Raw genomic sequence first — 14,672 nt, 5'->3', positions numbered from 1 at the left:
ATCTGAAGTCCTATGAAAATCTCACAATACTTATGCAGCAGGTGGTATCCATACGGAGTTCTCATAACTTCCCTGTGGTAAGCTTTATTGTAAGTTTTATTGCCTAATATTTTCTCTATCCACGCTTGCTTTGTAATTCTTACAATCAGGAAAAAAATAGAAGGAAAATATTGGCTCAAAAATGCTTTGCTTTTCTCTCTTAGCTTTTACTTTCCTCCTTCCCCCCTCTCCTGGTAAAGTATCTTTGCTGATTTGGGGTTCTTTTACCTGTAAAACAGCCTGTGTGTATTTAAACTGGTTGTGAGGTAGAGTTCTGATACATTTTGTCTTAAAAATGCTGAAGCAAAACATTGATTCCTCCCAAACTTTTCCTGTATGAAGCGGAGCTTGAGTTAAGCATCAACTTTACAAAACTACGAACGGGAATGGTGTATATTTACAATTTCTAAAAAAAATAACACATTTTGGTAAACGCACTGGACCACAACTGGGTGAATAATGCACTTGCCAAGCTATGCTTTTTTAAAAAAAAATCAGTATTCCCCTTGGTGAGACCACGAAGCAGGAGAACAGCCTCAGGCTCAGGAGGCTGATACAGTGTGGTGGCAGAACTTGTCCGTGTTCCTTGCCACGTCTGTCAGGGCAGGATGCTGCTGTGCACCGGAGAAGGTGCCCCATGGCTGCTCTTGGAGGAAAAGCAGGACACCCAAAGCCACGCCACACCAGTCTGTGCCCCCAGTTCTGTGGGGCACAGCAGGGCTCATCCTTGTGCAAGGGCCACGGGCTGCAGTGTTGCTAGAAAAGTGGAGGATCAAAAGATGCAAATTAGTGTTTGCTGCCTTCCATGGATCTTTAAGCTTCCGCATAAATAAAAATGGGAAAGCAATTGCCAAGCATCATTAACCATGCTGGCATTGCAGTCGCTGCAATGAGCTTTCCTCAGTGTTTTCTTCCTGTGGGATGCAAATTTTACACTGTAGAATGCCTTATAAAGAAGAAAGAAAAATCTGGTTTTCATATTTTGGCATTTTTGCTGTATGTGAATACTATTTGTTTTTAAGAAATGTTATTATTGGTGTAAGTTCACAGAGAGACTGCCAACACCTTCTCTAATCCTCTGTATCAAGCATTTAGAAGAAAGCAAAAGAAAAGAGAGAGAGAAATGGCAACTTTAAAATTCTTGTAATCTAAGTGTTGGTTTTTTTACGTGATGGGACTAGTATATTCGCTAGCTTGCGCTGAGTAGAAAAAGCAACGTCTACTAAGACATGTTGGAGAGACACGAAATGTCAACAGTTCTTCAACTGTGTGAGCACAGGACTGTGTGTTTTGCCAGCACTTATTTAGGTACATCTGGCCTTATTGGAGAAATGATGAAAGCGGCTTCTGCAGAATTTTTTTAAAGAAAGAAAATCAGTACGTGCTTTTGCTTATAAAAATTCCTATTATTTTCAAAAGCTTTGGTTCTTTGTAGGTACCTTTTTGTGGTGCCTCTTTAAGGTATGGCAAGAGTTAATTTTCCTTCCTCATCAGCTTCTGTTTTCCTATCTACACCCTGTCATGTGCACCACCTGCAGAATCATCTGCCCCCTCCTCCCCACCCCCACAACCGCTGCCTTCCCCGGGTTGGGATTTATGAGAGGTCTGGTTGCAAGTAATTTGGGGAAAACTGCAATAAAGGATGTGAGGGTACCACACAAATCACAGCCTGACACTACTTGGCAGGTCACACCTCGCCAGAAAACTTTCATTGGTTCACTGACCTTGCAAAGCCCCAAGTATAACAAGGGTCATGGGCTGTTGAGGAGTCTGGCTTTTTGTGAAGGGTAACCATTCGTAGGAAGCAATCTGCGTGATAGAGCTGGGTACCATTCTTTGAGAATAACTGCGTCCTTTGCCATCAAAAGCAGAAAACATGCATCTAACTTCCAGCAACTTTGTAAAATGCACGGCGAAGACCTCGTAAGCACAGAGGAGCATCCCCAAATCCTCTCATTCCATAAGCCTTTGTCATCAATGCACGCTGTGGGTGCTGAAGGGATCAAGATAAATACAAGCGCTGGGGGCTGGCGATAAAAATACAAACTCCAATTTCCACTGCAAAATGCTGATGAGACCAAATAAAAACATCAGGTAGGAAACAGGTGAGATCAACAAATTGTGAAAACTACCCCCTTCCTTCAGAAAGAAACTTTAAAAGTTTCAAATATACTGTTTTGATATTTCCTGAGAATATCACCTTCTGATTCAAAATTATTTCATTTTGAAATTTTATGTGACCCTTAACAGAAAGTAAAAAAAGTGAAATAGATGCAAAACATTTCAAATTCATCAATGTCTTTCAGTTAATGACATTTTAAAAATTCCTTTATCAATTCACTGATTATTGGATGGAGGGAAGCTTATCTTTAGTAAGAAATAAAATCTTCACCAGGAGGGTGGGCCTGTGCTGCGTGATGCTTCTCAGGAGCAGAGCCAGGCAAGTGTAAAATTGAGAGATACTTCAAATTGAGAGTGGGGCTTTGCAGCTTGCGTGCTCACAGCCAAGATGGGCATTTTATGGTTCTGGCTGCAGGGTGCAGAAGGTTTCTGGCCTGGAAACCTTACTCCTGTAGGAGAGCTGATGAGCGGCGTGGTCAGGGACGGTTCATACACTGATGCAAACAGAAGTGTCTGTCTGTTGATTGTCCTTTATACATGCTCCGCCGTCCGTCTGTATGGCAGAGGATGCTGCACTAATATCAAAACCATTAGCTGTGTGATTGGCATTCACCGTATTTTGGATGAAAGAACATTAGTTTAACCCAAGGTTTTTAGCAGTGTGTGGGGCATTCCCTCTAATTTAACTTTATCACACATGCGGAGCCACCGTGGGGAGAGGTACATCCCTATTTCCAGAGCCTGCAGCACAAACCTGCCTGGATCAGATCTCTCCTGGGTGCAAATCAGCACACTTCTACTGACCCCAGCAGTCACGGCAGCTTATTCAGATCAAGGTATGTTTCTTTTGCATCCGGCATCTGCTGGCCTAGATAACCACGTGCATCCATGGTTCATTGCTGAGCTTGGGGTGGCAGTGCAAGCCAGCAAGTCAACCTAATGCAAATGCTCTCCAGAAACAATTCCCCACAGCAGCCACCAAGGGGGAGGTTTTTATTTATTTTTATAAGAGGATCTATTAAAATTTGAAAGTTTTAGGAAGATTGACAGAGGATTAAGCTTATTAAGAGCATTTTGGATATCAGCTTTATTGCTGCACTGGTGACTTAGGTAACCTGGGTGCTGGGGAGAGCCTTCTCTCCCCTCCTGCTCCATCAAAATAGCTCTGTGCTAGCACCTGTTCATCTCTGCTGATGGCAAGTGTGTCCTTCTGATTTAGGACACCCACAAGAAAAGATGGGTCCTTGTTCTATCCAGGGACACTGGAAATGCTCCCTGCAGACAGAGACAGCCCCTAAGCACCCCTTGGTCTTCAAAGGTAAGGGCACTGGTCACACTTTTAACTTGTGGGTCCAGACGGTTGAAGGCAAAACCTCTGTGCTAGAAGTGTTTTTACGCCTCTGCTGTGTGCAGTTTACCACAGATCCTCCCCGTCAGCTCCCACCACAGCTGCTAATGGTACTAAACCACGTAGCAAAACCCAGCGAGGGCGGCGGCGGCGGCCACTTCTTGGAAGTCATCGCCTCAGTTCAGGGAAAGTCTAGAAGAGGAATCACAAGCCACTAGGTGCTGCCGCGCCGGGGCGGGGACGGGACATTTGCCAGCAATCCAGAACCGTGACCTTGGATGTGGCCTCACCGGGACCGCTAGCGGCACACGGACAACACGGACCCAGCCCTTGCCCGCTTTGAGGCTGCTGCATTGATCTTGGGGGGTCCCTGATGTGCTTGGTGCCCGCCCCGCAGCATGGTCCTGGCCAGGCCTCCTTCCCACACTCTACGGCCCGGCTTCTCAGCGTTATTGACCGCTAGTTCGGGGCTGCTGTGGTGGTAGCGGCAAGTTTGCAAAGGTTTTCAGTATTAGCAGCCACCAAGCCTCATACAGGCTGATGTGTTTTAATTATCATGCATCCGTGTGTCTGTCCTCCAGTTAGGCTACATCTGGGGAGAAAGGTTTCCATTTTGGTTGTAATCAGCTTCTTGCTGACAACATTCACATAGTTGTTCTTGGGACTTGAACTCAGAAAGACCTTTGCACCTTTTTTGAGGGAGAGAGGGGGGGCTGCTGTTCTCTCCTTCAAAGCCAGGAAAGTGTTGGGTTGTTTTTTTTTTCTTTCTTTTAAATGTGCAGAGACCTAACTCCTGGTGACAGGTGCACTTCCTCTCAGGTGCTGCTCCACACCACAAGTGGCGGTTGCAGGTCACTGACATGGCACCAAGCCTGGCTCCGGCGTGGATGGCTGGTACCACCGGTGATGGCAGGAGCAGTCTGTATCTAAGCGGGAAGAGCAGCAGCGTTCGCCCGTCCCGTGCACACCTCCAAACCCAGCCTTTGCCACAGGCCCTGTCGGCAGTGAGCCGGGGAGCAGAGCCTCCAAATTTCTCCCTCAACCACGCTCTTGGATAAGCAGAGCGTGAAGAACCCCCTTACCAAAGGTCCTCTGCAGAGTGGCGCGAGGGCAGGCACTGCCCTGCAGCCTGCAAATGCCCAACAGCCAAATGAATCTGCACTGACCTGAATCGGTATTAAAAATAGATCCCGAGATACAAGACTGGGGAGAGAGGAAAGGCCAAGCATAAGCTCATAGCCACTGCTGACTTTTGCATTTGAATAGATTTTTTTTCCAAGAAGCTAATATCTCATTAGACTGTTGTAAACCCCAAGTCCATATTTTAGCCCCATAATTACTGTTGCATTCAGAGTTTTCCTGAATTTCCTTATTTTATATTTCATATCATTTGATGAAAGAGGCTAAGAGACTCCGCTGAAAATCTTTGTGCAATATTGATTAGGAGGATAATGTTAGGAATGTCTGGTAACTAGAACACATTTTCTGTTTCATAAAAAATACTTTTTTTCTAAAAAAATTATACAGTGTCTTGTGATTTTGTGGCCTGCCTTCTCAGCTAAAGATTGAAGACGAGTTTTTCAAAGTAAAGGTGTGGGAGGGAAAAAAGAAACTAACTGTACCATGATAATGAAGGGAGAGTGTGAGAGCAATGTGAAGGCTGTTGACTCTAGTTGCCTTGAAACAGATTTACAAACAGCTCAAAGAATAAATTTAAATACACATGAATAACAAATGCATTAGTCACATAAGGGTTTAATGAAGATTTTATGAACTAGCAGCTTTGTAGCACTGTCCCTTCAAGAGCGATTCACTAAGATGGATCTGATAGCACGTTCTTGTTTATCTTTGTCCACTATATAGCCCACATAGGAAGGGAAACGAGGATAGGATAACCATCATTGCTTCAGAATTTACAACGAATTGGAGAAAGAAAGTTAGAAATTCTCCTGTAGTATCTGTGCTTTGCCAGATGCTACTTTACCTGCAGTAAATTCACAGAGGCCATTAAAATCAACAGTAGAGCCTCCACTGAGTTTGGACTTTCACACACTCATACTGTTCCTACAGCATGAGAAACTGGGGCTGACAGAGGGATTCAGTTCATAACAAATGAAGACTGCCAAGCACTTATCATTTAATCAATGCAAGGCAAAGCACTGCCTTTCTGTCCGACACTGGACACTTGCCCATGCTGTTTGTATTCCTTAGGTGACCTGTGACTAGGAAGTCTGAGATTCTCCAAGGACAAATAATGCAGTCTCTGCTATCGTCTCTACGGTCCTTGTGGAAATGGGGAACATACTGTACTCCCATCCCAGCTGCACCAAGGTCATCAACTACCCGAGCATCATACAGAGAATCAAGGAGTCAAATACTTCTGCTTTGGTGTAGAAGACCAATGTGACAACTCATTAGCAAGCTAGAAGTCTTGATGGGCAGCCAGCAGGCAGAGCTGCACCAAGCAAGAGCAGGAGCTGTTTGCTGTTTGGTTTGGTTGTGGCCCCATGTGAGACGCAGGGGTTGCATGGGCTAGCGTGCAGGATGCTAACATGGGACCAGATGGAGTTGACATCTAAATGGGTCAGGTGCCTAAATACCACTGAAGAGGATATTTGGATTTAATAGCTGAAGTGCTTGGCTGCTTCTGAAAATACTGCCGGCAGCTTTGAAAGTCTTGTCTTAGCTGTTCTGTATGCCATTTCCCAAGCTCTGGAGAGTATAATTATAGCTCTTCCCTAATATTGTGCAACAAATGTATGAAAAGTTGTATCCTCTGCTGCTAAGGTAATGGGGAGACCCTGCCTTGCTTCAGATTGATAGTTGGAGTGGGTTTATTGAATACGGCACTATAGACTTAAGAATGAAAGAAAATTAGTTGGCTGCAGAAGTAAGTTCAAAGGTACCATAGATATATCATTAATGTCACATACTTGTTTGTACAAACTCTGCAAAAAAGCAGCTGCCATGGCTCATATGATGAGAGCATACCTGCTACTCTCCGCTTTGATTTTGTACAGAATTCAAGATTAAGGCCGTGTTTGACCAATAGCCTGGATCAAATAGGTACAGGCAACAAAAGTAATCGGATGAGACTGTGTTTGCTGCATTAAATAATGTTGCTACCACGACAAATCATTCTGTGACTGCAATAACTCTCTGGGCATGGAAATATTGACTGAGAGATGCATGACTTCTTCTGAATTACCACTTGCCTACGTGTACTAATGCAGAGAATACAGTGCCTATTCTTTGACAATGGCTGGAAAAGTAATTCATGCTCTAGGTTACCCTTGTGGTTTTTAACAGTAAAGGCTGGGCTAGCTTTATGCTGTCATTAAGGAGAAAATCCAGCACAGAGCAAAAAGGGTGTTGGACACGTCAGCCTCTGCACTGTTACGTGCCAATTTAACCAATATCATGTAGTGCAATCTCTCTGCAGCATGAGAGAATGAAAGAATTTAGAGCAGGTTCTGTTCCTCAGAGTCTTTCACGCAGTACAGCTCCAGGTCTTTGCAATTCAACCTATTCTGCAAGAAGGAAGAAGTAATTCTGTGTGTCTGTGTGGTTTGTTATTTTGGGGTGTTTATTATTTCTACATAAAAGTGATGAACTTTATTTGAATTCCTTAGTTCATTTATTTTGTGGGAGAGGAAGTTTCCTGCAGAAAAAAATGAGCTGTAGAAGTCTGTGCAGAACAAATATGGTATGCTTTGGTGTTTCAATCTGGAAACCAAGAGTTCTCCTTTTAGAAAGTCTGAGAAAGAATACCAATGAACTCTTACTTATGGGATGACTTTAAATAATCTTTCTTAGGCTGAAAAGCTCTAACATTAACAGAGGACCTACTATCTTCAGGGAGCATAAGCAAGCCTTTATGCCAGGATGAAGGGGGTTTTGGACAAGGATGACCTGTCTGAGATCAAAAACCAACATACTCCCTATTGGTTTGAAATATTTTGGCAGTTGCTATATTTTAACTTGTTCCCTTTGTATGTAATGAAAACCCTCACTAAAAATAACTAGCTTGCAATGTTTATCTGGCCTTAAAGGAAATATTAGCATCGTGATATTAGATAGGCATCAGAATCACAGAGAGGACTGTTCCTTCAGCTATTAACTACCTTGAAAAAGCAAATCCCTCAGTGTGCCTTTGATACAGTAAGTTTTTAGGATGCAAAAAACTTACTGCCAGGTGGTTGACATTGCCAAACTGGTCTTTTACAATGATCTTCACCTGCCAATTGTTGTATTAAAAACAGCTGCCCATTTCTCCCTATCTGGTCATCGTAGGTACCAACATCCCTAATGGACCTCCCAATCTCCATCTTACCCATCTTCTTATGACCGAACTCAGCACAGGGCACAGATATTACTTTGCTGGAACTGATTTTCACTTCTTTCAGGAAGGGGGAGGAATGGCAGGACTCCCTTTATGATGAAGGATCTTACCAACATTGCTAGAGTTGGTCTTAGAGAAGAGAGCTGTGTCCAGGACCGTCACTGGAAAGCATTCCCTAAAGATCAGAGCTGGAGCTTACTTCACCCCTGGAAACCTGTTTTGGAGCTAAGAACTATTAATATGGGTGGACAATTAACATGCTGTTTCCCCCAATTCTTTTCCTCTACTTTGTTGTTGTTGTTGTTGTTGTTGTTATTATTATGTTTCTTACAAAACACCCAATTTCATTGCTAAGGATATGAAACCCTCGCCTTACATATAGTATGACAAATAACATAGATCAGGGTACTTTTAGTGGAGAAAAAAAGTCACCTGCTGAGAGTCTCCTTGATGATATGCTAAAAAGTGTGTCCTTCAGGAAGCGGGGAGACGTTGTTCTTGCATGTTATCTTTCTGTATTTCCTGTAAGGCTCAGCATGTTGGTTGGAGTAAACAAGGGTACACCCAGACTGTTGCTGCAGGTTATTGTGAGTTGAAATAGCAGGTAGTTCACATTATTTGTGTACAAAGTTTCAGTTCCTTAACAGAGTACCAAATCTTGAAACCAGGCTTATGCACCTCTGTGGTACTTGGGAACAACATGCATTTCTCTAGGAAAGATTTCTTAAGCAAATACAGATCTTTATGCTTTGATTATAAATTCTGTACATTGAATAATTTATGTTGACCGGGATTCTCAAATACAACCAGTGAAAATGCTAATAATGCTTGTTGCTTTTCATGAGAAAGCTTCTAAAAGCACATAAATATTTTGTTAGAAGCTCCATTTCAGCTAACAGACCTCCAGAAATTAGGGCACTGAGCTGTAAACTTCACATCCTGTTTTTTCCTTAATACCATCTGGGGAAGATAATAGAATTTAGGCTTTACTGTCTTTCCATAGATCATACGCGAGATAATAGTGCAAGCAAAAATGCTATCACTTGCTTTGTTGTGTTGAGACTGTCACCATTTGTGTGAAGCCTAAACCTTGTATTAGTCTCTGAACTGTGCTGGCTTTATTTTCAGAGCAGCAGTTTTGATTTAAAAGCTTGAGGTTCTGGCTGCCTGAGGCCGCAGCGGTCTACGAGTCCCCTCGCAGTGGCCGTATCTCACCCGACTCCTCACTAAATGATGCTACGCTCGCTCACCGCCCCAGCAGGAGAAACACAGGCAGGAAAATTTGACTCTGGACTTTCTTCTTCCCAAATATTGCAGCTGCAGCAATACCACTGATTTTTTTTTCATCCTTTGTAAATGTTGTGTGTTACATTGACAAATAAGGATATTTCCTCTAGATTCCTCGCAAATCACTAACACACACAAGCCAAGGAACTGGGTGTTTCACAGCCTCCACGATGCAGTCGTTGCCGCGCTGTTACAGGAAGAGGAGACCTATCGATGCTCTTTTTGCAACAAAGGATTCAGATGTTGCACAGAGGAAACAGCAAACCCATCAGTATTGTTACCTAATTCTCCACCCTTCTGAAAAGAAAGCAAACTTCTGAGACTTTTCAAAAACACAGCAACGGGACAGTTCACGATTTCAGTCTTGGTCTGTGTTTTCAGAAGAAGACTCCCAAGTGGTTACCGCTGAGGAGTCGAGTTTTCTTTTTTACATTTAATGTAACAGGAATAATATTAATGGGGTTTGAGTTTTTGTTTGCTCATTAGGCAGTCAGCAGGAGCTCACTTAATGAAGCACAAACTCACAGTTATTACATTATCGCTTAATTATTCAGCACTGACATCACTGCATCTTCACAGCAGGCACCCTCGCAGCTCGGAAAGGGGTGCATTTCACTTCAGCTTTGTACATCTTGGTGAAAATAGGATAACAGGGGTGGCTGGAGGCAGCTCTGGGGCGGATTGATCCTGCCTTACTGCATGCAGCCTTTTATGCAAACCAGGCCCTCAGCGCAGAGCGTGAGCCACGGGAAGTTATTGCAAAATAGGGCAGCTTGTACAGGGGAGAGTAATCAGGGGAAAAGAGCTGACGGTAAAAACGTTACATTGCTGTACAACAGTAGGCACCGAGATATTTTTAGGTTGTTTAATAGACAGAGAGGAAGGGAGGGATGGGTGGTTTTGGAGTGGTAAAAAAAGGTGTTCAGGCAAAACTCCTGAAATCTCAAGTCTTTTGTTGATCTGCAGGTAAAACACATTTAAACACCGTGAAGCTGCTGGGTTTCCATGAGTTAGTTTCTTCTATAGCCTTCTATGGAGTCCTTGGGGAGTTAGCTGTTTCTGAAGTCTTTCCCACACAAAAACCTGTCGAACAGCTAGGTGCTACAAACCAGGTTACCCCACCTCTCCGCAAAGCGGTGGTACAGGGGGGGTGCTGTTTTCTCCCAGAATCTTTGAGGTTTTATTCATGGTGGAGCTTTAAGCGCTCTTCTCTCAAAGGTCAGGTATAGCAAAGGCCAGATGCCGTGTGAGATCTCAACAGAGTCTCTTTGTACAACAACTACGCTGCCAAAGCCAGTCATTGTTCAGGCGGTAAAAATGGGGTCCTCGTGAATTAGGGTGTGATTCAAGGACTCAGCTCTGCAAGGCTACGCTCCAGCTCACTACAGAAAACATGGAAAAGCAGCAAAGAAAAGAGCCAGGAATACTCTGCTCAAGGTTTTCTGTTGTTTTGTGCAGAATATGTTTTCTTAGTGCTTTCTCATGGGAAAAGAAAAATATCTCTGGGCAGAATTGTCCTTTATGGAAGCGGGTGGCAGATTTACTCAGCAGCACATGCCTGCAAAAAAAGTGTTCAGTTGTAATACAAGGGAACAACTTTTGCAAAAAGTCCTGTATGCAGAACTTTTAAGCATCTTGTATTCAGTGTTAAGAATACGGCATGACACGGGATTTTTTACTCACCATAACGAGATAGAGACCTGTGAAGTTTCTGGCAATGACTTTACAGATTATGTTGCTGTGTCACTCTGAGATTTAGAGATAATTCTAAAGGGTGGTGTGCCAATGCAGAAATGGCTCTTCCATTGACGTTATCAAGGTGCCTACCTTTGTGTTGAGCCTGTGGATCTGGGTTTACAATTTGCAGCCACAGAGGGACCTGTTCGCCCCATTCTCTTCTTATTTAGCTTTGTCCATCATTTCCTTATTGCAATTAGCAAGGCAACACATTGTAATCCGGGAGGTCATTATAGTTGCTGCAATCCAAAAAAAATTGGTTTGTTTAGCAGAAATTACTCATATTTTTCATTGCCAGAAAATTGTCTGAGAAGAGAAAGCTAGGAAAGTAGTGGGGAAGAATGCAAACTAATAAGACCTAAGGCAAAAAAGGCTCTGACAACTTGTGGAATATTGAATATCACAGAAGGGTAATCCCATATCTTTAGATATGGTTTGAACTCTACCTACCTAAGAGTTTACTGCCTGGTATGACTTCACTAACTGAATTTTTGGGGGGGGGTTGGATGTTTAGAGTAGAATTTAGAAATCTTTTGAGTGTCTTATTATAGAGTAGAAAAACATAGGAGGTACAGTAGATCGCTGACGTATTACAGTGTAGTCTGCATATTACTTCTATGGATTCTGTACTAAAACTCAAGGGCTTTTCATGAGGAAAATGCCCTCTGCATGCAACACAGATGAGCAGTAGCCAAGCAGCAGGAGCACTACAGCCTGGTGCATGCAGATGCAGGGCTTATGAACCCCACACAAGCTTTTTTGAAAGAGATGCCTTCATTCCAAGTTTAACCTAGATGATCGGCGTTCGCATGTAAGCACCTGGAATAGGTAAATTCAGGTGTAAGGAACTGCACTGTAAAACTAGAGTCCACACTGGCATCATATCCAGTCTTTTAGGGCTTAAGGCATTCTGCAACCACAGTATCTCCTTCTTAACATCAAATGACTCAAAGTCATCCTATGGCTTCTTTCCTCCTCCTCCGGCAATGTTGGGGTGTTTTTTTGATAAAATTGCCCAGCCACGTAGGAAGGTGTGTTCTTAATTCAATTATTTACTCAAGAAACAGTTTCTGGCTTTCTGTCTATAGTTTTGTTCCAGTGGAAAAAAGCTATAAACAGCCAAGGATAGTGATGACCCATACTAGCAACTGGCATCAACGCAAATCTATTTTTGAGAAAAGGAGGAGGTGCCTGATAAACCCAAGACATACTTGGGCAGTCCTCTTGGCCAGCCGCCCATTACCTTGAGAAGGCAAAGTAGCTACAGCAGTAGGTGGGCTTTGATAGCTGCATACTTCTGCTCCAAGGAGACCAGCTTTCTCGAATGGCACGTGTTAGCTGTGCCACAGCAGGACACATAGAGATGGAGGTCCTACCTGCTTGGAGGAGGATAGGAAAGTGCCAATTCTGAATCATCTGCCTCCCCTGGTACTAGTGGTGATCAAGTCAGTTTTTAAGTGACACTCGTGGAAATTTGCCCTGCAGCTGTCCCTGTAGCTGGTCCATCCGTGGTGAGGATTGCTGAGGTCTGTGTAAAGGGTTAGTAGATATTCCAGACACCACAGCCATCAGGGGAACCCAGCCAAGAAGTCTTCTGCCACTCCTCCAAGTGTACCTACTTACCCTAGAGACAGACAACTTTCGCCCATCATGGCATCCTTCACTGGAGGATATTTGTTAAATGGAATATGCCAGAATGGTGCCAAAATGTACCAGAAATGCATCACTGGGATTTTAGATTTTTTTTTTCTTTTTCCTTTTTTTTTTTTTTTGTTGGAGCTGCTGCTATTCAGAAGTTAGCATGTGTTACCAGGGGATTGGGAAAAAAAACTACATGGAAAGCAGTGTTTAATAAAGAAAGTGCAGAAGTGACACCAGGAGTGGTGTTTTTCTGACTTTCAAGTTTCCCACAATAAGCAGAATCCCGTATGTTTTATGCTTTCTATTTTGTAACATCACTCTGCCTCCCACCTAAAAACTGAACTTTTTATGCTCCTTTAGTTCATTCTGCTCTGCTGTCAGTCAGAATTGTGACTTGTGACATTTTAGGGCTGTGACCAGTGTTTCCTGACTGTCCATTAGCCCAAGCTATTTTATGCATTATTTGACAACGTTGAGATGAAACAATTAACAGTAAGTTGATTGCAAATGTAACAGCTCTGCCTCACAAGTACTTTACCTTGGGAATTCATCTGCTGCTTTAACTGGATGCAGAGAAAGCCTTGTCTTCATTGCTTACATGTGTGCAAAGAGACGGCTAATTGAGCTCTTGTCATCTTTGTTGCAAATGAGACTTCTGAATTCAGGAGCTGTAGTCTCAAGAGCACTATTAATCATCTTAAAGTGTCCCTTTACCGCAGGCCCAGAGTAATGTAGATTGATCAAGAAACTGAGGGGGGGTGAAAACAATCCATCTGGCAGATGTGCCTGCAGCCAGTGGATAAAAGAGGAAGGAAAGCTTCATTTCTCTGGATTCATATTTAGCGCTACTAAATGCTTAAAGAAAATTAATGTAGATACCTAAAATGTTCAAATATTAATACTTTCCCTCATAGAGATGCAGTTGCCTCTAAAATACCCTGGTGAATTGAAGTAGGGACCTCCAGGAAAGTGGCCCTCCTCTCCTTTAGCGTAAGGAGGTGCAGCCCCACTCTGATCTTCTCACAGCTCCTCCATACTTTGTCCCTCTAATTTATTCCTGAGAGGCTGAGGCTAACAAGGGAGTGATAATTATGTGCTGACTGCCTTTATTAACCTTCAGTGACCTACTCTTGTCGCTGCACTGGCAGGAGCCCCCCTCCCCACATCACAGGGAAGTGACAGAGGTGCTGCTGGCGCCCCACTGGGTGTCTGCAGTCTCACACGTGAGTGCAGCCATCTGTGCTCCCTGTTGATCTAACATGTGTAAAATATAAAATTAACATGATGAAGGCAGTCGGGGGCAGGTTAATGTGAAGCTGGAGACAGGCTTTTTCTTCCCCTGTTCTTTTATTCTACTGCTGGTTTATCATGATCCTTTAAAAGGCTTTTATCTGCTGCATGGTGATCCTTCTGAACAGTGCTGCGACTCTTCTTGTAGAAAACTCTGATGTGCTTCTTCAGGTTATAATTTTGGCATAGGAATCTTGTGTACGGCAAGTTACAGAGCTGTTACTAGCAGGTGTTACTGCACCATTGTTCACGTCCTCTGTGCTTCAGGAGAGTCTGGGCTGAATCCGTCAGGAAATTTAGGAGCTGCCTTCCAAACAGGCGTGGCTAGAAAGGAGAAACAAGGACCTGCCGGCACGGCTGGTACTCCCCCCTCCAGCAGAGAGTGGACAGGCAAATGTAAACCTCTTCTTTCCCATCTCTTCACCAAAGGATGCCCTTCCCAATCCTCTGGCAAAGGGCTGGTATCGATTTTTGCCCTGAAGAGGAAGCGTTCAGTTCAGATGACTGCTAGGTAGGACAGATAGGCGCTGCAGTCTGTTCCCAGCCCTTTTGTGGCATCTGTGGGGAAAGCAAGGATGTTGTTTCCCTCTCCTTCACCCGATTCCAAAATTTACTGTTATGACAAGCTAGATGGCTAATTTTTCTTTTTCTTTTTTTTTTTTTTGCCTGTTGTTCTCTGCACAGAAGCTTTTCCACATGAAACTGAGGGGGATTATTTGTGATAAGATCCTGGTTGCTTTAGCTTTCCTTTCCCTTTAGCCCTGCCCGAGTTGATTGTCCATAAAAGATAGTTCTGTTTCTTTAGCTTCCACTCAAGCTGTGGGGTGTGGGTGCATATGGACAACACAGCACAGTGCAGATCTTCCA

Source organism: Vanellus vanellus (genome assembly GCF_965231255.1).
Source record: "Vanellus vanellus genome assembly, chromosome: 2".
Classification (NCBI taxonomy): domain Eukaryota; kingdom Metazoa; phylum Chordata; class Aves; order Charadriiformes; family Charadriidae; genus Vanellus; species Vanellus vanellus.
This window is presented reverse-complemented; position numbering follows the sequence as displayed.